The sequence below is a fragment of the Manis javanica genome, chromosome 8 (assembly GCF_040802235.1).
Source record: "Manis javanica isolate MJ-LG chromosome 8, MJ_LKY, whole genome shotgun sequence".
Classification (NCBI taxonomy): Eukaryota; Metazoa; Chordata; class Mammalia; order Pholidota; family Manidae; genus Manis; species Manis javanica.
In genome coordinates, this window is record NC_133163.1 from 45,019,050 (window position 1) to 45,045,118 (window position 26,069).

At 44.6% G+C, this 26,069-nt stretch overlaps 1 protein-coding gene across 6 annotated transcripts in view; it reads right to left on the reverse strand.

The window, feature by feature from the left end:
- The window catches only part of SAMD4A (sterile alpha motif domain containing 4A), a 197,351-nt gene that overhangs the window by 87,313 nt on the left and 83,969 nt on the right, over positions 1-26,069 (reverse strand). Inside the window, exon 1 of one of the 6 annotated variants that reach the window (XM_017648676.3) lies at positions 18,993-22,369. The exons of 4 other annotated variants lie outside the window; for them this stretch is intronic. The gene's annotated coding sequence lies outside the window, so the exon portion shown is untranslated. Of the gene's footprint in view, positions 1-6,808; positions 7,645-18,992; positions 22,370-26,069 lie in introns of those variants that run through there. One more of the 6 variants, XM_073211223.1, reaches the window with a different exon arrangement.

A 26,069-nucleotide genomic window follows, 5' to 3' on the forward strand; every position in this document is an offset into this window, starting at 1 on the left:
AATAAATGTGCTAAAAGGCAGGAATACTAGTGGGTCTTAAATGGGCAAATGCTTCTTGGAAGAGTTTATATTACAAACTCAATCCTAGACACATCATGAAATAAATGCTTCTAAATGCAGTGCAGCTGCACAACTCAAGGGCAGATGGCCAGTGGCAATGCCACACAGGATGCTTTTCGTAGGGATGTGCGTTGACAGGGCACTGAAAAAATCAGGAGGAAATTGTCAGATACCAGCAAGACAAATGGTACACTTCTTGTGTTGGCTCCAGCACTTGCCTATTATCTCCTAAACCACGCTCTTGAACTAGAGATGACCAAAGAAACATCCCCATAATTTGGTGGAACCCTGAAAGATATGTGGATTAGATCAGTTGTGATGGGGGACCCTGATAATATGGAGTAACTGAGCTCCTGTGGCTGCAAGTGGGGCTGTGAGCAGGTACAAAGGATTGAGAAGACAGAAAACTCCCTATTTTCGAGATGGTAATTGCCATGGATCCTCTCCTCTCGGTATCCGTGCCTTGTGTACCCTCCTCCTACACTGAATCCAAACAGGTCTGTGACCAGTCGAAGATCGTGAGGAGTTCTGAGATTAGGTCATAAAAGGTGCTGCAGCTTCCACCAGGCTCTCCACTTCAGCCACACCGATCATGAGGTCACTCAGGAGGCCCTGGGCGAGGCCATGTGGGAAGGACCGCAGGCCTTCTGTTAACAGGCAACACTAACGTGCCAGTCATGTGAGTGAGCTCCCTTGGAAATGGATTCTCCAGCTCTAGTCAATGTCGTGACTACAATCTTGCAAAAGACCTTAAGCCAGAACTACCCAGTGAGGCTGTCCCTAATTTCTAACCTTCAGAAAACTGAGATAAATATTATGTAAAGTTTTGGGGTAATTTGTTACACAGGAACATTTGACTAATGCAAAGAGCTCTTCATGTTACTTGGTAAAAAAAAAAAAAATCACTCAAAAATGCTACTGCCCCTTGAATATACTAGAAAAGGCAGGGATCTAAGCTCATTATAACACTGGCACTTTCTCTGAGAGCATGAAGTTTGTTAGGTGCTGGTCACTTGTAGACAGCTGACCATCCTTAAGGGACAAGTACCAGGTACCTGTGGCCCTAAAAGACACCTTACAATGAGCCAACTACCGCTCCAGAGCGAGCCAGTCATCTCTTCATTGGGGACTTTTCATCTTAGTCACTTTTTTCCTGGGTAGGGGGCATGGCTGAGCGCTCCATGAGGGCTCTTTGCTCATGAAGGACCCAGGCTAGCAGTGAGCTAGTTCTGAGACCCCAGCCAAGGGCTCAAGTTAGGACTGGAATTCAGCTCCGGCTTCTGACCTCCTGGCCAGGACCAACAGGACTGGGTCTGAAGCTGCCCATTCCCAGCAGGCACATAAACCAAGCTAGGTCCCCCAACCACCTGGCCTCAATTCTGCCCGCTGGCCTCGCGAGCACGCAGACGATGCCCACGTTTGTACCTCCAGCCCAGGTCTCACCCTGAGTCTCATTCTCACATGTCTGACCGCATCCTCTACATCCCCACACAGATGATCGCAAAGGCAGCTTGTCCAAGACCGAAATTCTGCTCTGACTCTCACTGGATCTGCTCCCTTGGTCTCTTCTCACTCTCAGCAAACGGCTTCTTATCTTTCCGGTTGCTCAGGTTGAAACCCTTGAATATCCTTGACTAGTCTCTCTTACATCCCATATTTAATGTCAGCAAATCCTGTGTGCCAAATCTTCAAAATAAATCCTGAATCTGATTTCTTCATGCTTCTGCATTCCACCCCTCCCCACCCCACAAACATCATCAACATAACAACCAGAATGATCTTTTTATACCAGAAGATAAGTCATGTCACTTCTCTGATCAAATGTTCCAGTGGTTTCCTATCTCTGAGTAGAACCCACACCACAGCCTCGTCACCTCTCTGTGATATAGGCCCCTTCCTTTACTGCTGGTTCCTTTAACAGGCCAAACCTGTGCCACCTCCCCACCTTTGCACTTGGTATTTCCTCTCCCAGGAACACATTTCCCCTAGACCTACATTTAGCCTCCTTTAGTTGTGTCTTTGCTCAGATCTTATCTTCTGAGAACTTCTCTGTCCACACTGTTTTAAGTTGCCCACATCATCCCCTCACCTATGCTCCCTTATCCCTGTCTTGCTTTATTTTTCTCCATGCACTTATCATGCGATCTGCTGTGTATTCTCCTTATTTTCTGTCTTTCTCTCCTAGAGTGTAAGTTCATTGAGGGTGGTGATGTCGTCCCCATCTTCCCATCCATTAACATTGCCCTAGTAATCCCAGTTTTAAGTAGCTATATAAAATGTCCCCTGGCATTTTGTTTGATAACGGTTTGTTAGATGTTGGGATTTCTTCCTCAAAATCTTAGGCACTTCCTAGAAATTCCCTTTAAATGAAGACTGATGCGCTGGGTGACCTGCAAACAATGGTGGGTACCAATTGTTGTCCCACAACAGTTCAGCTACCTCTTTCTCATTTGACTGCAGAATTCTGATTCCTTTTAGCTTTCATGTCAAATAAAAACAGGAACGTGAAAAAGAGGAAAGATGATTAGCTCAATGTTCAAAATCTTTATTACCTCCCTTTTCTCAATATTCTGTTTAGAATGGAAAATTTCCCCATGTGCTAGAAACAAAAGCATAATGGGTGCTTTTCCTGATTGTAACTGACACCAATTAAAGTAATCTTCACAATTAAGATTTGTTAGGCTGAGACAGCAGAATTAAATGTATTTAATAGGACTCTTTTACAAACATCTGTTGAAGAAAGAAAGAAAACCGATTGCAATAGGGTTGTGTTAAGACAGTGGTATGTCCAACTTTTCTTGGCCATGATTATGTTCTAATAAAACCTCATAGCAATGGATTTCCTAAGAACTGTATAAATTAGAGATGAAGAAAATGCTACCTTACTCTTGACAAATGCAAGACAAATCCTTGTAAACCACATTTGCCTAGTTTTTTATACCAAAATCCCTCAGAGGAGAGGCTTTCAATGTTCCTCTGCCCTCACAGGAGGGGCAGGAAGCTCCCCAACTCACTATCTTAAGAGCCTCTCGCACTCCCAGACCACCACTGACAAAACCCCACATACCACAAAATGGTACTCCAGTAGTGTTTCAAAACAATGAATTAGCAGTCCTCATGCTGACCTTGCAAAGGGGAACAACATGCTTTATACCACTGCACTTAGACTCAGGCCTTGTTCCATGAGAAGCACCAGAAACGGGGGTCTCGAAGCAGCATGCTGTGGTCCATGTAACCTGATTGCAATAATATGTGTCAATGAAGAACTCCAAGACCAAAATTCCGGCACTGTCCAGACACAGTCAACAAAGGAGTGTCCTGGGAGGAATATAAACAGGTCAAATCACAAAAGAACAGCTCGTGCTTGATCCTACAGACCAAACTGAACAACAGCCACTTTCCACAAGAGGTTTATAAACCTCACAAAGCCTGGGAAGGGCCAGAGGCAACAAGTTTCATCTCTGGCAACAGGGAGACATTCTATGCCTTTAAATGAGCCTGGACTGTTAAGTGACTGGGCCCCACACTTTCTAAAATAACAAGGAAGTTGCTCAACAACTTATAGACAAGATTTCCCATCTTGAGAGATGGAATACAAAGTGTAAGTGTGAATGGAAAGAGCCCTGTGACGTGTGGAAATACTGTCCCCAAGGAGTACACATACATATTCCCAAAACACATATTTTGCAAACTTGTTAGTAAAATGTATGTATCACTCATGGAGCTATAAAATCTAAGGTATATGTACATGTTTTCTATGGAATAGAAAATAAACCATTTTAGGGAGGCAAGATATTCAAAGGCATGGATGGACACAGATTAACTGTTACTGTCTTTGAAAAGAACGGCCTAGTCAACTGTACAAGGTTGGAGTTGGGTGACCAACCCTGGGACAAATCTAATCCTGCTCTCTTGTCCTCATTAGGCATAGCCCTGTAGAGGGAGTCAGAGGCACACCTCCCTTTCTGGCTCTCTGGTGCTATTAGCCAACTCCAGAAATTTATGCAAAGGTAAGCAGAAAAGTCCTCTTATTTTCACCAGTTACTTGTGCTCGAAACTGGTTTTCAGGTTAGTAGGTCTGTCAATGCAATCACAATAAGAATTTTCAGAGTTTTTGAGAAGGGGAGCTACTTTAAAATTTCTGAAGTCCTTTGGGGGTGGTGGAGTGAAAAAAAAAAAAGGGAAAAGGCAGGAAGGACAATGGTAAAGGATGAAGCTCTCTAATCAGAAATTAGTATGGTCAAGGCCATTTCCCTCTGGGCATCCCACTGTGAAATTAAATAGACTCAGAGGTCAATGGCTGGACCAGAATCAGGTGGGCTGACCAGATGAGGACTCTGTGCTTGGCAGACTCTGTGGGGATGTTGCAGTGGGAAACAAGAGCTCAGAGCCCATAGTGTTAAGTCTGTAGACAAGGGCTTCTCACTTATCCTTCCAGAGTCTGAAACATACCGTCTAGAATTCTAAACCAAAGGATGACAAGAAAACAGCAAGAGAAAGACTTAGGCCGCACTGGGCCGGTGCTAACAGTAGCCTGTTTTGTTTTAATCTAGCTTTGCACCACCATCTGTGGAGGTGGATGTATTTATTAACCCATTAGAAATTTATCTTTGGTCCCTGTCAGGGTGCATGGCCTGCTGCGAGGACATGTCCCTCTCAGGGAGCTGTGCAGCGTCAGGAGGAGCTGTGGGGAAAGCGCAGCACCCACAAAAATGTCTGTGATACAGAGAATTCAGAGAGAATCACACCAGCGGGGTCGAGAAATACTTTCAGAGGATCTCCATTTATAGAACCAATAGGCAGCTCTCTAAGGAACAGGGTCCATTTTCTGAAGTACCCCAGAAACTCCAGCAGACCTCCAACCAGCTTCCAGCACATTTGCTGGAAAAACAAAGAGCTGAATCTATTATCACTCTACCAATGGAGATAATCTTTGGCTACTTAAATCCTAAAAGAGATCATTATTTATCATTAAATATTCTCTGCTATATATAGACACACCCTGAACACATCCAAACCTTCTGCCTTCCCTCGCCCCCCCACAACCCCTCAACAACATCATCACCCACTGACAAGGTTTAAGAATCTGCCTCCTTCCTCAAGCCCTGTCCACGGGCTCGGGCCCTTGCTGTCTCTCTCTACCGCACACTGTAGCTCAGTGTACATCAGGCGACCCTCCTTCTCAGTTAGACGCCAGCTCTCTGAGGGCAGGGGCAGCGCTGAGCACCGCGTGCTGGACCAGACTGGGCACTGCTCTGTCACGGCCACTGACACAGCACATCTGTTCTTCTTGGCTCTGTCCCGCGTTAGGGTGCCACATGGCAACAGCAGAAACCTCTGGACGGGGCAGAATGGTGAGGGGACACTGGGTTCCAGAAGTAGTGGAGTGCAGCCTCTCGTCACAGGCAGACACCGCCCACATCTCATCACCCCTCCTGAGGCCCTGTCCTCTCCAAGAGCAACACCCCGGCAAACCTCCCATCACTCACACACAGGTAGGGGAGCTGAGCTGCCCAGAGACTTGGGCCCGAGGTGCAGGGTATGAGGACCTGAGATGAGCTCCTTTGTCTCGGGGCTCTTTTCTGAGGTATTTATTCACTTCCAAGCACTGTAGGAGAATCAGGTGCTTTAGTGACTTGAGGGAAAGGAAAAGATGATGAAACATAGTGACTGAGAGAACAGATTCTAGCTGTACTGTCTGGGTTTGAATATTGAATTCCCATCTTCCATTAAGTTAGCTGCATGACCTTGGACAATTCACTTACCCGCTCTGTACACTTCCGTTTCCTCACCTGGAAAATGGGATTCCTCATAGTATTGTTGTGACATTTGAACTATTTCATCTGTGTTGGCATAGGCACTACTGTCTGGCCCATGGGGAACATTATATAATTGTTAGTGGCAGTTGCCATCATCTCAGGGGCCCAGACGGTGTTGCGTGGGACTCCCCTCAGGCTGGGGGAGGGGAGAAGGGCAGAGCAGGGGGAGCCAAGAAGGCCTCAGGCACTGCTTCTCACACGCAGGGGGACCATGCACCCAGGAACGTGTTAAAATGACAAATTATAATCCCCTCCCTAGATCTCTGAATCAGAAACTCTGAGTTTAAAACACCCCTCAGGTAAGTTGGATCCAGGCTTAAGTTTGAGAACCACTGGTCAAAGGAACTAAGGAAAAAATCAAGGCTTCCTATTTCCAGCTTTGGGATGATCAGCGAGTTAAGGCTGGTGTGAAACCAGGTGCGCAAAATGAATTCCTGCCAGAAGAACCAAGAAGAATCAATTCAAAGGGTGGCAGGGACCTATTTTTAAGAGGAAGGTATTGGATCAAACAAAGAAAACCCCAACAAACAAGCAAGCAAAATGTCATAATATTTCTAGGACAACGCTGATCTCTCAAGTTTGCCATTCATAGCAATCTAGCCAGTGAAAAGAAGTACTAATAGCTCCTTCTAAGGCCAGGAGTGGAGCCTTAGGGTGTTAAGAGTGCCATTAGAACACATAAATGAAGTCTGCCCAGGCCGAAAGTGGCTCTGGAATAAAATGCAGGTAAGGATTTCCATTTTAAAGCATATCTGCCATAGAATCATACCCTCACAAACCACCCCCACATCATCCCTGGAGTTCTGTGCTCCTCTAAGGAGGGTGGAGATTGGTCTGCAGGAGAGTCCACAGGCTTGGACCACAAAACCAGAGCACTGCCTCTTAAAGGCTGCTCCGGAGAGCTGCTTGGTGAAGAAGTATGAACTCACAGGGCTGACGATGACCATGAGACATGCAGTAACAGGAGCAAAATTCTCTTGATTAGAAGACCATAATATTCTGCTGAGTCTGTCGGGAGGGCACAGATGCTGCACAGGTCATGTGGAGCTGAACACATTACAGTTGAACCAATGTTAGGTGAAAAGGTTGAGTTGATAGAATTATCACATAAGAGATTGCTCCATCTCCTCCCTCTCCACTTTGTCCCCCTTTCTTCCCTCCTCTGCTGTCCACTGAGCACAGCTGATCATTATTGAGTGTCCAGTTGGGTATTGTGATGTCAGAGGCATCACCCATGGTGGATGACAGCTGAGGGAAGACTACCTGTTCGGGGACACGTGGCCCTGATTCAAGCTCCCATCACATGATGTGACACCACACTCCCTCCATTTACCTAATTACATTTCACTTCTCATATATCTCTGGAAGCCCTTATTCTCCCCTCCCAAAATCAATATAGTGCTTCAAGGAAACTGAGGCACAGAGAAACTCATCCAAGGGCATGTACCAATACCCTGGTACAACCACGAACAATGCCAGGTCTTCCTGACCGTTTATCCACACCAGTCCAGGGGACCCGGCCGCCTTTTATAGAAAGTTTCCGCACACTTCTATTCCTAACTTTGCTCACAAGCATCGCTGAGCTGCCTTACTTCACAAGCACCAACAGACTCTCTTAGTAAGTCATGAGCTTAGTAACGTGCTCCATTTAGGACCATGAGCACAACTTATTTGCACTAGGCACTGAATTCTAGATGGTCTTCTTGGACTGCTTTTTTGTTTTTATTTCAAACACAGCTAACAGATCAGGGTTTATATATCAAAAAAGCTGCCAACTTGATTGTCCAAGAAAAATGAGCAGCTTACCATGCACAGCCCTCTCTTGTCATTCCCCAGGACACCAAGAACAGCAAGAGTCTGCAGTTTTGAGGTAGGAAGAATACTTTGTTCCTACTGCCCATGGTAGGCAGGACCCATCTTTTGTTTTTGTTTTTGTTTTCATTTTGAAAGCTGGCAGGAACAGTACTGAGAAAATGGAAGATAATCCAATAACTAGAGACCACCATGAATATTTATATCTATATCATATCATATCTATCTATCTATCTATCTATCTATCTATCTATCTATCTATCTATCTATCGCTATCTCTATCTACATATAAAGTTATCAGAATGTTTTGACCTTGAGATCTAAAATGAGTAGAGTCTTTGGAAGAAAAGGAAGCCAGCCCCTCAGAATAAGATCCAAAGGTGAAGGTGAAGAGCAGATATATAACCTTTAGCACATGTCTTGCTCTACTAATCACTGAACAGATTTCAGTATCTAAATAAAGCCCAGAAAGCACACATATTGGAAGAACTGGCTCAATTATAAAATAACTGGTGGGCCAAGACAGGGAGTGCTTAGCAGCCAATAAGTTGACTTGGTTACTGAACATGACAGAACTACATTTCAACCGTGTAGTAAATAAAATAAAACCTCATTGTAAAAGAGCCCCAACTGCCCCCCATGTGATCTGCCTTTGCTGCGTCCTCATGTGACTAGCCTCCCAATTTAGAGTGTAACCAACTCCCAATGACCTGTAATAACACCATTCCCAAATTAGAGCTCTCAATTTGACTTGGCTTCAGTCCCTCCTTCAAAGCAAAATAAAGCATCCGTTTTCTTTTTTTCACATTCATAATACTCTCCTTTTTGAGTTGCCAACTCAAACCCTGCTCCAGTCAGATTGAGCCTTTCCTCTTTTTCTTTTTCTTTTTTTTTTCTGGTTAGCCATAGAGCCTGATGGAAAAACACTAAGAGACAAAAACAAAAACAAAATCAGACAAAAATTCCAAGTAAGTGACATTCAGCTGGAAAAGCTATGATTCACATGCAAATAAAAATCTCCCTGAATTCACTGAGATATGACGCAAGCCCCTGGCTTCAACATAAAAAAAGCAGAATGAAATCACCCACAATTAAACTCACTCTGGAATACTGGAATTCTCTGGCTAGGCCTCCCCAACTAATGATAAGGAACAGAATGAAGCTAATCGTGTTGGATCCCAGGGCATCCCCACCTCAGCTGACATTCACTCCTGAACACTCCCCAACCCAGCATTTCCTACCTTCCCTCACCCACTGATCTGGACTCAGCATGACCTATGAGGAGATGGGGCCTGGACAGGTCTCCCAGAGGGCAGCCCTCCTTTCGGCAGACAGGAGGGGACTGTGCTGAGAACTGTGGACCTCACCCCCACATCCCCACCCCAGAATGCTAGTGTGCAAGAAAGCTTTCCAAGGAGCTCTGGGAAAACTTCCCCAGGACTAAGAAGAGCCTGTGTTGGAGCTTTGTAGCATCATTAGCCTCTGATCTCAAGTCCAGGCCAGAGGTAGTTTAGCAAGTCACCTCTCCTGACTGGTAGATAGTTTACCATTCCACGCCCTCTTTTTCTCCTCAGGGGAAAGTTGATCAGATACCTATTTTTTCCCCAGAGGTTTCCTTAGCATGCCTGGGCCACCTGCCTGAGAACACAGAATTCTGGAGATTCCTGGCCCTTCTTTACTAGTTGTGGGGGGTCCTAACTCATGATTCTCCCCTGAGGGTCACTGGCATGCAGAGCCCACTTCCACCAGCCAAGGATTATCAAGGCCATAAGCAGCCTCCCTGCAACTTCTTCCCATTCAACAAAAGTCAGCTTTTCTGCAACCACAAAGAATCTATCTGCAGAGAGCTGTACAACCATGCTCATAGCAGCACTATTCACAACAACCAAAAACAACCCAAATGTCCATCAACAGCTGACTGGATAAACAAAATGTGGTATATTTGGTATATATTATGGTATATTTTGACATATAATGGAATATTATTCAGCCTTTAAGAGGAATGGAATTCTGATACATGCTGCAACATGGATAATCTTTGAAAATATTATGCTAAGTGAAAAAAAAGACACAAAAGGACAAATGGTGTAATTTTACTTAATGAGGTACTTAGAATAGGCAAATTCATAGAAACAGGAAGTAGAACAGTATTACCAGAGGTTGAGGGGGAGGAGGAAATTATTGTTTAATGTGTAAAGAGTTTCTTTTTGGGATAATGAAAAAAGTTCTGGAAATAGTGTTGATGATGGCACAATACTGTGAATCCAATTAATGTAAAAAAAAGACCCTTATACTTAAAAATGATTAAAATGGCAAATTTTATATTGCATGTATTTTATTACAATAAAAATATTTAAAAACATCTATTCCCCCTTTCACAAGATAGCCATCCCCCTAAATTTTCTTTTTCAGGTTGAAAAGACTCAATTCCTTCTAATAATCTTTAGAGAATATGATTTTTAGATCCCTGCAGCCTCCTCGCTACCTTCCTCTGGGTCTACTCAGTGTCCCTTTGAAAACCTGCAGCCAGAACTGAAGACTGTGCCAGCTGCCTGCTCCCCAGTGTCTCCCTCTGAGACATCCCACTGAATCCTCAGTCCAAAGCTGCTCAGAGTGGGCCTGACTGTCTTCTTTGGCTACCAAGGCCAAAGGTCCAGGTTAAAAAAACATGCCATAGTACATCCCCTACCCCTGCTGCTGCTTCCCCAGGCCCAGATCCCATTTCCAGACAGCTGTGGGCAGCTGCAGCTGAGAAGTGAAGCCAGCACTTGCAATTTAGGAGTGTGGGCAGGTCAGCATCTCAGCTGAGCACACTGGCCTTTCCATAGACTTCCCAAGTTTCTTGTGGGTGTTTGGCAAATGGAAACAGGTGGGCACATGAGGCATCTCTCTCTCTCCAGGCACTTGGGGCTACCTCTCAGCAACCATCTATCTCCAGCCTGCAGCCGCCATTCCCCATGCTCAGCCACCCAGGCTGAGCTGCCCTTGCCGGGTTTGAGGCACTCGCCCCTCTCCATCCATCTGGAAAAGGTTTGGAGGTTTGAAGCAGGAAAGTTCCCTCTTGCATTTTTAAGTATGTTGAAACTGAGCAGCCTGGGTGTTGGTCTGATTCCACAAGTGAGTAATCCATTTCCTGAAAGTAAACTGCTCACCCTTTGGAAGTGGACCAGTGATTTTGGGGTGCCGTTTGAAGTGTCACTAACTGGGTAAATATTTACTAGCACAAGCCATGGAGCTTTTCTAGGAATGCCAGTTAATTTGCTAAATTAATGGTCCTTAAAGTAGATCTAACTTAGAAAAATAGTTATCTTTCAACGAGGGAGCAATTTATGCCTGGGACGGGGCAGAGGAGGGTGCCTCTCTGGCTAGTTAGAATAACCACATATAAATTCAAACCAGGCCTGACTTTAAAATCTCTACCTTCTAACTTTTCTTGACTCCTGATTCTCTATTCATATCTGAGCCAATGAGGGTTGACTTTGGAAAACTGTTTTTAAATACCAATATTTTGCCTGGAGTTTGAAATGACAGGATCTGAAAAATCCCTTCTTTGTGAGTCTACTGGCCTCAGGGATTCCATTTGAAAGACCTCATAAATCCTCCACTCACTAAAAGACTGTGCCCACCTGCATATACCTGGAGACCTGCCCTGCTTTCCTGTGTGGAACAATTTAGACTTCAATCACCTGGCTTGGAAAGACTTTTTACCTTGAAGAATCAAAAGGTGATTTATTTTTGCTCAAATAATCACTTACACAATCCTTGCAAAAGATTCTTGTGCCATCTTCTCCTCCTCCATAAAAAAGGCAATCCACAGGGAGCAATCTAAATGATCTGATTAAAAATATGCAGGTGGATGAGTGTTTTCAGAGCTCTGTTGGAAACAGGATGTGTTTGTGTGTGTGTAGTAGGTTTTGATGTAGGAATAATCGAGCTGAGGGGGATTCTCAATGGAAGGACCAGGAAAGTTTATGAATTTCATATAGAGAAAAGTTCCTTCTGGATTCCCAATCTCATGCTCAGCCTCTCCCCAAATTAGCCCTTTTAGTAAGGAACTTAGGAATCATATGTGTCTCTTTGGGGCTCAGACATCACCACTGCCCACGGGGGTTTTCCTAGACAGAAACAGGTTTCCCTGCTTCTCCCTGAGCCCTGCCATGGTCATGAGCCTCCAGCTCTGTCCTACCTCACAACCACTTGTGCCTGGACTTTGAGCCCAACCTACAAGATATCCTAGAAACAGATGCCATCTACCTGCTATTCTATCCCCATCTGGGGTACCCCAGAAAGGAGATACTGAGACTGTGACTCTGAGATATGACAGCCCTCCCTTAGAGCTCTGAGCCTGTGAGCCCACAATTCGATGCTCAGAGAGCCAGGCAGGGTGCTCACTAGGTACACAGCTTCCTCGGGGAGGGCCCACCTCTCAAAGCACACAAGAAAACAATATTCTGCCTACTGATAACATACAATGGTTATCCAGGTAGCCAGCAACACTGAAACAGTGTTTTTCCTTGTTCATTCATTTCCTTCCTTGCCAACAGGCCAACATATGAGGCAGCATTACTTAAACAGAGTCACTGAAGGCCTGACAAATAGGGTTGGCCTATGTTGTTAGTAGAGTGGGAATTTGGTCTTGGTTTATTTCTATTTATGCTTTAATTTTGCACATGTTTATTCTCCATTGCATTATCTCTTTTATTTATCTTTTTAAGAATGTAGCCACAAACCCAGTCAGAGTATAGACTCAGAGCAGAACATCGTTGGAACTTGATTATGTGCCAAGAAACTACCTTAAATACTTTTTGGAACAAAAGTAAATGCTTAGAATGTAACTGATCATGAGCAAGCATTCATATCAATAGAGTTACCAGGAATTGGGAAACACCTGAGAGACTCACAAGATGAGCCCTCAGTGGGCCCCTCAATGGGCTAGGTGCTGGGTGGGAGTTAGGGACCCAGATATGGTGTGGCCCCTGTTGACAGTCCCCAGGAAACCACCTCGTTTTATTTTTCTGTGACTCCCTCCTGTGCAGGCCTGGGGAGATGGAGTGGCCCCAGAGGACAGCAGACGGATTGAGACAGGAGGCCAGTATGGAGCTGGGCAAGCCCGAGCTTTTTCTGCTGCTTTCTGAGTCCTGGGAATAGTACAACAAATAGACTTTCCCCTATCAACTCCTATCTCAAGATTCTTTCATGCACTAGCAGATTCCCCACAACCCAGAACATTAAAGGCCATATTGTGGATGAGAACAGAGTTCCTTCTGCATCCAGGGATTCCTGACTCTCACACCCCTTTAATGGAACACCCTTCTCAGGTGTGTTAGTAATATTCACCCCTACACTCCCTGCAAGGCTGGTGCTGTAGCCAAATATTGTATGTTATGACAGCTCTCTTCAATAGTCTGTGTTTCTTCTTAAAGTGGTACATTGTATTAGCCATAAATGTTTCCATCATCTGGAGCAGTGGTCTGCCACAGCTTATTTCTACAGCTTGTCTTCTGGGAGATTTCCAATTCTCATTATGTTTAAACTTGGAGAAACTGCTGAACTGGTCTTCCTGCATATTTTTTACTTGGGGCCCCAGCAAGAAGTGACTAAAAACTTTTCCAAAATAACCAGTTTCGCCCACACATAATGATCAAAACACATCCATAATTACATTTACCTACATTGACCTCTGGTTTAGTTTCTAACTTATCAGTATTCTAACATCTGTGGAGTATTTTTTTTAAAGTTTGCAAAATCTCTTTCTAAACATGATTTCATCTGGGCAGGTGGTGAGGACACTGAGGCTGGGGGAGGTGAAGGGACGGGCCCTAACTCCGCTCCCCAGCTGGCACTGGTGTCCTCTGCCCTCTGCCGTGAGGCTGAATCAGGGCTCTCTGGAAGTGCGGCCTGACCCATTTGCTTATGTTTTCCTGGTTCTTCTTAACGAATGAATCAAAACCTGAATGGACATTAGAAATGTAATAATAGTTTAAGAGCAAATCCCAGCATGTCTCCAAAGCAATAGAGAATCAAATTCCAAAAGCAAATAAGACTTTGCTTTCTTCTTCTTTCTCTGGCTCCGCTGGCTGTGGGGTGTGAGTGAACTGGGTGTGTCAGTGAGGAGAGAAGAGCCTCCAGAACATACCATTATGATTATCTAATAATAACAACACTCTCACTGGCAAACTCAACTGCAAAGATGAAAAGCACAAGCTTTCTTTTACTCCACATGGGAACCAGCTTCTGAAGTAAAAAAAAAAAAGGGGGGGAAGAATATAAATGACTTCAGTAGGTCTCCATGATACTGGTTACTTTGATGAACTTTTTTTTCAAACCTTAGCATTATAAACTGAAGAATGTGCTGAAATGGAGGCTTCTGGGTGTTGTTTTTAACTTAGTCACTTTTCAGTTTTCTGGAAAAGGATATTTAACAATTGTGGCTAAATTTAAGTAACTTAACTTCTTAAAATAATTATATCAAAAAAGCAATCATACACTAAAAATGCCTCAATACCCCATTTCCACCCTAAGCATTATCTCTGCTCATAGTCCAGAGACATACATAATCCAAGTCTCAGTCCCAGACCTGAAAATGATACCACATTGGCACGAACCAACTCCATAGCAGATGCATTAAAAAACTGAGTGGTAATTATTAAGGCCCAATCTGCCATTGTCTTATTAATTTTTGTTTTCTGAGAAATAACTATTTTTTTATACAGAATATCTGGCACTTGTATTATGACCGAAACCACTACTTTTCACTTCGATAATTCATATTCTACAATATTTCTGTATAAAGAAATATGCAGTGACCGCAGAAACCTCGTGAGATTTTGCAGTAGACGCAACGCAGGAATGAAGGAAGGTAGAGGATAGGGCATGAGTTATCTAGGATCAGAAGATAAGGGCATGTGGCCCCGGTGAGGCTTTGAACACACTAGCTCCATCTTCTCTGGACACACACACCTGCTCCATCATCATTTTGCCTCCAAACCCTCCAGGTCACTACCCATCCTGTCCTCTCTATCTTAGGTCCCAGACAAGATCTCTGTAAATCTTGATGGCTATCACACAGAAGCATTTCCCTTTGCACATTCTGAGATGCACCTGGTAAGGATGAGCATACAGCAGAGCTGCCGTGCAGAAAGCCAGCAGTGCGAAATGGTTTGGCTCAGAGTTGTCTCTCATGGGAGGTAATCTCTTATGCCTTGGTTTCTTCAAAAAAATAAACATCATAACCTCCCATCACTAGCCCCTCCCAAGGATGAGATGGAGACGACCCTTTGTGCATCTGAAGACCCAGCTCCAGTGTCCTGATAAGGCATCACTTTGTCCTTTTCTAAAGCTCTTTACTCTTATGAGCTAAAACCTTCATGCATGCCCAGGCCTCAGGGTGGCCTCTGAAATCCAGTCTTCACCTAGAATTCAGTATTATCTGGTAAGGGAAGGAAGCTCCATTTTCTTGGTTGCAGATTGGTATTTTTAGCACTTTCAGAAAAGAAAAGACGATTTTTTCATGTAATTCATTTCTCAGAATATTAGCACTTGTGCTTTAAGAGTATTTAAGTAGCAGAGAGCTATTGTTTCAGAAGACAAGATTAGAATAAAGGGCTGAGTTACCAGGTTTATTGATCATTCTCTTCTTTTGCTGAAAATATCTTCTAAATGTCTGCTTTCCAATGAGCAGCTCTAAAATATTCCTGATCCAAAAAACTGTAGACAAATAAGAGTCTCCAAAAACCAACTTCTTATGTTTGACTTTCTATCCCAGTCTCCACGAATGACGAGAAAATAGCTTATCTGTGAGTTTCCACAAAGCCCTACTAGTCTGTCAGACACAAAATTCAAACCTTAGTCAATAGAAAACAAGAGCTTCAGATATCTGTCTTCCTTGTTTCTTCCACTTCCTCCTGCTTCCTATTTTTTTGGTTCTTCTACTATTAAATCTTATGTATCACAAAGAAAAGTGAATGGCACTCAAAAGAAGTTAGGGACAAGGTTGGGTCAAGCAGAAGAAAATAAAAGGATGGGATTATCTGGGGTTTCAATTATGCTCTCCCAATAGACTGTATGTGTGTGTGTGTGTGTGAATACATATATATATATACATATATAAAATAAGTAGGTATTTTATTATACCTACTTATAGAAAGTATAGAAAATAAGTGAGATTTGGCTGCAGATCATTAGAAATGATTTAAAAAGCATTCACATACTGGTATAAGCCCCAGGAGACTAATTCAGTAGACAAAAATGCCCTTTTAACCAAACAGTTCCAACACATGAGAGAATTTCCTCCTTTTACCAAAGCCAAATATTTCACCATGCTTTAAAAGACTAATTAAAACAATATTGGGGTATTCAAGCATGCCTGGGTTTGGAAAGGAACCTTCACTTCAGAAGCAGACACTGAATCTATGGTGAGAGTTATGCCAGAGCTGGGGAAACTTTGCTTTGTTTCTTTAATATTCACATATCCACTTGGTAAGAACTACAGCTTGGACCTATGATTTCCATTACAAAGCCCCTGAAATGTCAGGAATGAGTCATGGCACTGTGCCTGGGCGTTGCACTGATTTTCTCCATTAACCAGGCGCACATACTGACAACTTCCAGGAGAAAAGCTGAATGAGTCAGTTTCAGGAATAAACCACATTAGAATACTACTTGTGTGGAGGAGGTAGGGTAATAGGAATTGGGTTTTTTTTTTTGTTATTGTTTTGGTCTACTGAAATAGAAACATTCATAAAATTCATTTCTCCAAAAGTAGCAAAAAACATATCCATCCAGTTGATAAGGATTCTAACACCATGACCAACTGGTTACTCAAACACTGCATGCAGTGAAATAAGGATTCTAACACCATAACCAGACTGGTTCCTCACACACTACATACTGTGGTCAGACTGCTCGGATCAGTAACAGCTCTCCAAGGACAATTCCACAGCCCCTTTTAACACTACCTTTGGACCACTTCCAAACACCTTGTGTCCTGACTTTCTTCTGCAGGTGTCCTCCAGTAGCTGATTTTCTCAGAAAAATGGGAAGTTGCCAGTAGCCAAATCAGACAACAAAATGAGGGAAATTCACGGCCAGAATTCAGGCAGAGCATGCGCAGTGTATCCGCAGATGTAACAACCGTGACCATCCTGTACTTGCCTGGATCTCGGACTTCAGCGGGACACAAAATGCATAATGCAAGGCTCTAGACTGTGGGGACCTCGTTTTGTGTCCTGTCATGTTCCCTTCTGCCATTCTCGTTATGGAAATTGGAGACCAACTCTCCTTAGCCCTCCTCTGTCCTGAGAACTGCTTCCTGCGTTTAAGAGACGAAGGCCTAGAACAATGTCATCCCAGCCATCTATTAAAAACATTTTTATTTGAGCATAATTTGGGAACTCTGGCAAGGTGGAAATACTGAAAGTACTAAAAGCATCCACGCTACCCTCTTTTCAGAACTCCTGATCTTATCTGAAGTTTGAAACCTGGGTCATAAAGTGATTTGAAAACTGAGAAGAACCACGGTAAATGGAGAAATCCGAATGCGCCGACTGCACGGCACTTGTAAAGTCAAAATGGGCAGTTAATTAATGAGGGTAGCTGCGCGTTGCCGGCACATCCCTTTCCTAACGTGGGCCTGCTGTGGCATTCAGTGGCTCCTTTGTCCAGGATTATACTCAGTTGTTCTACATCTTCCCTCGGACTGAGCCGCAGGCTTGCTTTTTCTTTTTTTGGATTTGGCCTCCAATGTTTAGGCACGAGTCAGCGCACACAGATGAATAGATTAACTGAGCTAATTTAAGGGAGCCCTACCATGGAAAGATTCTTTGTTAGCCCTCTATATTTAGGTTAAGGCTGGTGCCTGTGCAAGATACTTCTACTGAAGGACTAAATTTTTTAAACCTTGCAAGCAAGGAACCTCTACTATGAGATTTTCCTTCTAATAGGTTACTCGCTTGTTCAGTGGGGTGCTGATGTCCCCACAACCGCAGAGCAGTGAAAGAGGCCAATTAAGGTGACCTCATTTACATTGCAGGGTGACTCCAGCCTCACCTCCATAAATACAGGAAGCATGCACTGTGTTGGGATCCAGGCTGGTGACTATCCCCATCAGACAAAACTTGACAAAACTTAATTTGATATGACAACTCTATTGAATTGCTACCAGAAGCAATCATTTTGATTAAATCACAGAGATCCTAAATCTTCCTTTTAGTAAACAAACTAAAGACTGCGAAACTATCCGCTGCTGAAACATGGAATCATTTTGTTCTTATACTACTGCTTCGTCTGAATTAATGTCCAGCTAAGGAGTAAATTTAAAGTTTAGCCCTCGGGCAAAAATTTCAGGAAGAGTCCAAGGTTTCCTGGCTATAGAATAAGCTGCTCACCATGGTGGGGGATTCTCCACCTTCTCTGGAAATCTCACTCCACCCCACTGATTTGAGAGTCACTTGGGGTATGGCTACCTTGACGCTACAGGATATACTGCATTGTCACAATGACCAGAAGGTCAGTGGCTTTTCTTCTCATGTTTCCAACATTTAAAGACATCTGTAGAAAGGCAGACTCCATCTGGGTCCTCCTGTTGGTAGACACTAAACACCTGGATGGTAGAAACCAAGCCAGGATCGTTCAGTGTCAGCATAGGCCTTCGGTGAACAGAATCAATTATCCACTGCCTTCTCTTTTGTTTCTCGAAACTTTTGGGCATGCTGAAGAGGTGAAGTTTTAAATAAGCTGCTCCTAGGTTCTTAGATGTTTAGAGAACCTCACGCAGAAATTTATATCCAAAAAGCAATAAAGGAGCAGCAAATTCCTTCCCTTCTCTCCCTAAAAATGGAATTAATTTACTTGGCAGCATCCCTGCTGCCACTGAATATATTTATTCCTTAAATGAGACAAACCTCTTGCCAGGCTTCTGGCCTCCTCTGCAGGGACAGAGGCCTCTTCAGCTAACATCTTCTTCCCATTGAAAAGAATGAGAGTGCCATGATTTAATATTTTGGCATTTCTGATGGGATGCAAGTGGGGTATTAAAACAGATTTAGGTCCCAGGGAGGAAAAGTGAATGAATTTTCTACACTCCCCTCCCCTCTCAGTTGTACGTGCCCCACGCATGGCCTTTTAAGAGTCTAGAGTAGGCGTGCATGGAGGCCTCAGAAAGCAGGGAAGAGTAGCCTCTGAAGTTACTATCTGAAAAAGAAACCAATCCACATCATGGGCTAAGGTTTGAAGTTTAAGACTAATGGTCATGACTGTTTACACAGACAGAAGATAGTTATTTAAGGGTGAAATTTGATCTACCTTCAGTGCAGCCAAAATGATGATCCGAGAGAAGTGCTATGCTCTTTCTTCTTAGACTCCACTGCCGAAGGGCCCTGCAGAGCAGGCCGACCGCTGCTCCCTCCCAAGGGCTGCGGAGTCCCTCGCCCTGACTCCAGGACCCACCATAGAGCTTCCTCTCAGTGATGCCTGGGCATCCTGACAGCAGGTGGGGATTCAGCAGACTTCCAGAATGTTCCTTCTAAGCAGGCTGTGAGGGTAAATGAAACCAGTCCAAACTTCAAGGGCTAAAAGCAGCAAGCAGCCTGGTTTGCTGACACCATCACGAGACCCAGGACAGAGAACAAGGCAGCCATTATTTCTTCACTGATCCTGAGAGCTTCTATTGCCAGGATTGTTTTCTGAGTTTGGGAGCACCAAATAAGGATGACAAGGTAGAAACCATGACTGCTTATATGACCTCACTCTCTTTTACATAATAGATTAAACAGGCCCTTTAGACCTAAGTTTGAAAGAGCCAAATTCTGCCTCTGGATAAACATGGGCCCTTCCCACTGAAGCTGGTGTGACTTGGCTCTCAGATAGCTTGAGGCGATCTTCACTCTTCAACAAGGATGTGATGGATAAGGAATGGTTTCCAAGCCTGGATATAATGCTCTACTAAAGAACCAATCGAGGGGTATGAGAAAAAAATGCCTTTAAAGCCCAAAATCAGCAAATGCTTTCCACCATTCCCAATGTGCTTGTCTGTCTGCCTTCCTAGCTGGCAAGGTGAACTTCGAGAAATAATCCTCTCTGAAGATCATTCCAGATCTCTTCAGATGAGCCTCTACTGCAGGCAAAACACAGCCTGGGCCAGAAGATCACTCTCCCAGCTGTAAATACAGTGATATTTCACCTTGTGGGAAGAGGCAGAGTGGGACTCAGAGCAACAGATTATTTTAGAGGTGCTCTTCTTCGTTTCATGGTTCCCATGTTACAGACAGGCATTTTATGGTAATGATCTCGACTTGGTACATATATAGACTTATCCTGTACTACCTTGTTCCAAAAAGAATTTTAAATGACTTATATATGCTCTTAGGAACTGCCCCACACTCCCATAACACATAAAAAACAGTATTATCCTCTAGTAATAACTTGGATGATTTTGTAAAAATTGAAGCTAGCCTTCAATTTACACAGCTAACACTAAAGGAAATCAAAACTAAGGCACTCCAACCCTCTAATTTTTCATTTAAGAACAAATCCCAAGATGACAGGCATCCTCTCAGGGGCCCTGTGAACTCTGAGCAGCCCTTTCTGAAGTCCTGCTGAATCCATGGACAGAGGCGTGGGGAGACAGCCACAGATTCCACACCCTCACAAAGCTTGACATCTACAGATGTTGAGAACAGCCTCCTGTGATCAGTTTTAACTATCCCAACCAAGCCACCACCCTATCACAGAGAGTAAATCCGGCTGCATGCACTCTGGGGACTCAAAAGAAAAAAAAACAACAAACAAAAACAAAAACAAAACAGCTGAGTATACCCTAAAGAAAAAACTCCATAACCTGAAAAGGAAGCAGTAGCTGGGGGTAGCTGTGATGTCTCCCGCCTCTGCACCGACTCCCTTTGCCCCACAGTTGAACTTCCTGTTCCGGCTCTGCTGCACATCTTCCCTGAGGTCTCAGTTCAGGCCTCTGTGTTGAGCCCTGATAATCCAAGCTTCGCCTGCATGCCCACTGGCATTTGGTTCACTGCCATGTTCCCTGGAACTGAAATCTAGAGACCTACCCTGAGACAGGTTCAGAGTCTGGCCTTACACACACTAACTGAGGAGTTTTAGAACACTGAATTCATTTCACATTTTCAGGAAAGTCCAAGATTCCTGGCCGGACACTGAAGACCCTCCACAGTCTTTCTCCCTTTCTCACTTTCCCCAGCCTTGCACCTCAGTGGAGACTCTGCCTTGGCACACCTGTGCTTGAAGGGCAAATTCACTTAAACATGAACACAGGCTTCACACGCTGTTCCAAGCACTTTACACATCTTACCTAATCCTTACCACAACCCTAGGAGGTAGGTACTATTACTATCCTCATGTTAAAGATGAAGAAGCAGAGGTACAGGGATGTGATCTCACTGGCTCAAAGGGCTACAACGAGAAAGCAGCAAGGCCAAGCTTCAAACCTGGTGGCCTGACCCCAGAATTGGTGTTCTTAACAAAAGCCATGCTAGGCTGCCTCTTTCATATAACTGCATGTCCCAAGTCCAGCTAGAACTCTCTTCCCTCCTCAATTCCATAGTGGTAGTGGTATGTCTTACACTCGTACCATTTTCTACCTGACTCCTGAGATGTTTATGGGCACTTCCCCTTGCCTGGTAGATGGTAACCTCCTGGAGGACAGAATCATGTCTGATTCAACCTTGACCCCTACGGCTCACCCCAAGCCCTGCACATGCTCAGTGGGTGCCTGTCAATATTTGTGGGTGGAAGGAAACAAACAAGGAAGAAGGAACCCACTTAGCTAAGGGATCTCCTGCTGGAGTGAGGAAGCGCTTCATTCTGTGCTCTCATCCCTATGTGGTTGTGATTTTTATGTTTATGTTTGTTGTTTAGAGCAATTTTAGCTGCTACAGTAAGGAAGGAAGGTAGTCTTGAAGGTTAGAGCTGTATCCTATGTGCATGGGAGGCAAGAGCAGCCAAGTGCCCCTTTGTTAGGCCCATGTTCAAGAGCTACATGCAGAGGCAGGGGTGATGGCAGCCGGGACAGCAGCAAGAGTGGCAACAAAAACGTGCTGTCAGTTATTGCGCCTCAGTGCTGGGCACTTTGCATCCAGTGTTTGCAGTTCTTCCAATAACTCTGCAAAAGTAATTTACAAAAAGGCTAATTCCTTTGGCTAAGGTCTCAAGCTTGTAAAATACCGTCAGTTCTGCTTCATTCAGGCTGGTCTGGGCTCCATCCACTACACAGCAATGCCTGTAGTCCCATGGATCTAAGAAAAGCAAGTCACCTGGCCATTCATTCTCTACCTCCTGGACTCTCTTTGTGGTTTAGTCTTTTAGGTGGAAAACTACCCTCACACACTCAATAGTTCTTCCAAGAAACCAGATGAACAGTGACCCACTTTTCCATTGCTTGGAAAACCCTTGATTGCTAGGAATAGACAGGGCTGCAGTCACAAAAGTGTACCGCAAGATCTACAGGAAGGTGGTGCAGGCAGGCAGTGGGTCAGCGGCAAGGATGAGACCAGACAGATTTGCTTGGAGTCAAAGAGGCAGAGAGAGAGCAAAACGTTCTGTTTAGAAGAAATAATAAATCACTTTTCACTAATCTATGAAGTTGTCTTACATGGGCCACAACAAACACTTAACGAGTTCATGGCATCACCACAAAAACATTTTAGTGGTCTGGTCTGTAAACGATGGTTTTTCTTTATCAGGAAGAGCAATGCTTTCCCACTGCAGGGGCGGGGGGCAGAAGGGAATCCCTCAAAATGCAGCACACACTTAAATATGATTCAGCTCTGATTCACTGAATCTGGAATAGTATTCTGTTCACTCTAGGATTCTTGGTGCAAAGCATTCCCTGAATGCTGGCAGAATCATCTTTCGGTGCTCTGAAATGACAGACCACTTCCTCTAACATACTCTAAAGCTCACACTATGTTTAAGATAGACTTACTGCATGTGAGGGAAATATGGTATCCTAAGCAGAAATACTAATAGCTACTGGAGGCCTAGTTAAAAACCCACCACAATGACAGTGACTAAATAAAGGAGAGGCGAGTTTCTGAAGATAAAGGCCCCTGTTAACTGTTCTTTATCAGCCTGTTTCAGCCAAACTTGGCACATAAATGCTACTCATCTCCAGTCATGGCAATTTCAAGTCTGTGACTTTTTTTAAGAGAATATTCCCTGGGAAGCTCATGGTCTGGAGGGGACCCCTGCAGAGAAGTGGCAAGCTTTCCCCTCTCTAAGGGACTCCACACTGGGAACGTGTGAGCTACTTAATAGCCCCTTGGCCAAGTCTCCTGTGATGAGGAGAAGAGAAGGAAGGAAAAGTGGGCACCACGTTCAGGGAGTTACACAGCAATCAGTCCCCTTGCACCCCAGGCACAGCTACCAGCACAGCACCGGCCACGGCTCAGGCTTGGAAGTGGTTCTTCTTCTCAGTCGAAATGAAAAGACAGAAGCCGGCAGCCCAGACTGAATTTTCCCCGCTCTGCTATCCTGGCACTGATTTTGAGGTTCAGCCTTCTCTCTCTACCTCTCCCTGCCCATCAGTCCTTCCTGACCCTGCAGCAAAATGTGGTAGAAGAAGAGCATGGACATGAGAGCCAGACTCCCCAGGTTCAGAGTCAGCTCCTGCCTCTGGCCCTTCCTTACCAGCTCTGCAACCTGGGGCAAGTTACTTAACCTCTCTTGCCTCAGTCTCCTCATCTGTAAAATGGGGCTGATAATAATACCCATTTTCATAGGGATGTTATAAGGAGTAAACTAGAATTAAAACAGAAGTGCCATGTAAGTGTTAGGAAATTTTTCCCCTTTGCTTTCTTTCAACAAATACTTATTGAATATCTCCTACTTATAAGACTTTACACACTGAATGCTATATAGATTTCAAATATAGACAGGATAGAGTCCTTGTCCTCCAAGGAAGGCCAGAAGGCAAAAAGCAATAGAAGAAAAAAAAATCACCAGGATTTGGGGGACTTGGACTCTGGCCTGAGCGCTGTCACTAACTCTTTGTGGCTTTCTCACCTGGAAGCTTAAGGTTCCTCTAGGGATCTTGACAAAAGAAATAATAGTACACAGCCAGGCTATCTGAGTGATTCTACAATAAGTACCACAAACACTCAGAGGGGAGAGAAATGGTTTCTAGTGGGCCAGTCACAGAAGGAATCACAGGCTCTGAACTTGTGCTCAGCCCTGCAGGCTGGGCCAGAGATTGGGAGATGGAGATGAGGGGAGGCTGCTTCAAGTGGAGGAAGGATAAAAGGCAGAGGCTCACAAGGATTTAGGAACTAGCAAATATGACATTTTGGCTGTAGCTGAGAACTGGCTTTGGGAAAGCAGGAGGGAAAACACGAGGTCAGCTTTTGGAGGGCTGGTGTGCAATAAGACAACTGACAGGTATTGAGGAGATAGTATCAGAAAGGCAGTATGGGGAGATTCATCTGGTGGTGCCTGCGGCAGGGGCGCAGGTGCAGAGAAAGCAGTTGGAAGACAACTGCTCAGGGAAGGCATGAAGACGCCCAGCCTGAGGGGGGTTGCGGGCTTGGGAGGGAGGCGGGCCCACCAGTGAGCAGCTGTCCTGGCAGGCACGCTCTTCACCTCTCTCAGCCAGAGGGCCCACAAGTTAACAAGAGGATAAGGTGGCAAGTGCAAGCAGAGTGCCTGCACACGTTGAGGTCTCGGTGAACGTCACCGGGAAAGTAAGGCAACAGGTATGAGAAAGTTGTGAATGAAGAATTCCTCTTCACCCGGAAATCAGATACTGGTGAAACAAACAGCAGGTGACAGCAAGAGAGGGGCTGTGGAGACATGCCCCACACCACCCGTCCTGTGGGCAGGGAAAGGGTGACAGAGAGCGGTAGTTCGGGAGAATGTCGCGATGTGGAGGAGCCTTGCAGTGCCCCCCTCCTTGGCTCTTCAGTCAGAATGACTTGGGGTGACCGGCACTGAGGTCACCGTGTAGACCAGGGAGAGAATAAAGCCATATCTTCCCTGGACCCAGAACTCTGACCTATCCCCTTGGTGCCTGAGAAGGAGAAGAGAGGCTCTCAGACCCCCAGCCCCACACTGCCAGGGGTGCTGAGCACATCCGTCACAGCATCCTATCAGAAGACAGTAAGCATTGTTGTTTCCATTTCAAGGTGAGGAAACTGGGCTGAAGTCACTGAGTGACAGCTGAACCCACAGCCTGGGACTCTGCCTTGGCCTTGGAAGCCTGCTCCCCTCCCAGCTGTCTCTCAGGGCTGTTTTCGCCCCAGGCAGCCTTCACAAACAGACCTAAAACCACAGTGCAAAATACAAGAGCATTAAATTGGAAATAAAATAGGTGCTTCTCCATTTACTTAAATCCCATTTACTTTTAATAACTACTGAGACTAGGCTTTGCATGAAAGGTGAGAAGTTGGTTTAAATCTTGATTTATCTCTTGCTAGACTAGTAAAATGTTGTCATTCTACTCACGTGAAGAAAAGGCTCATTGAAAATGTCACATTTACTTAGCTTTTCTTAAAATTAAGTGCACACATCCTGGGCACTTTTTCCCAGGGCCTCAAGTACTTACGCATTGTCAGTTTTTAGTCTGCTGGTATGTGCCTTTCCTCCAACATGTGGGGGTACCAATGTGTCTGCAGGCTACTGCACCCAACAGGTCACACTCACTCTGTCAGTCACACATCAATTCTCATCTTAAGTCAGAAGCATTTGTCCTCTGAGTTAAGTGTCTCTGATGATATATGCTATTTATAAACCACAGGCATCTGGCTCAGAATGGCGGTTAATACAATCACAATAAAAATAACAATAATGCAAAGTGGTCAGCAGGAGAGTTACCACCATGAACAAAAACAATTGTTAATAAGCCTGTCCTACTGTGGAAGCAAACGAGGAAATTGGGCCATGGGCCAGGAAGCTCACCTAGACATTGTTTTAACTAAATCCACAAAGCATTGAGTCCCTCCTTCCACTGGTCTTGGGGGTCCCCTCTTTACCTCAGTGGCCCAGATCAACACTTCTGGGCTTCCCCACAATCACCTGCTTCTTCTCATGCCTCCTTCCAGAGCTGGGGTGCTGTCAGTCTCGCTCGGTCATGAGTGGCTTTGAGCCTCTCGTTAGACTTAAGCTAAGAACCAGATCTCTCTTCTATTAGGTCTTACCTGAACCACAGTGGAAGAAAATCTGTCTCTTAACCTCACTCCCTGAGCTTTAGAATTCACACCTTGCACAGTTGTGTCTCCTTATTACTGGGAAAGAAAATCCACTATTATTCAGAGTCAGGAAAACAAGATTCCAGGTTGAGACATCCCCCTTTTTCCAAAAGCCTGATGTATCAGATGAGTAGTTCTTTCAAGCTGTTCCAAGTTTAGCCAGCACATTTTG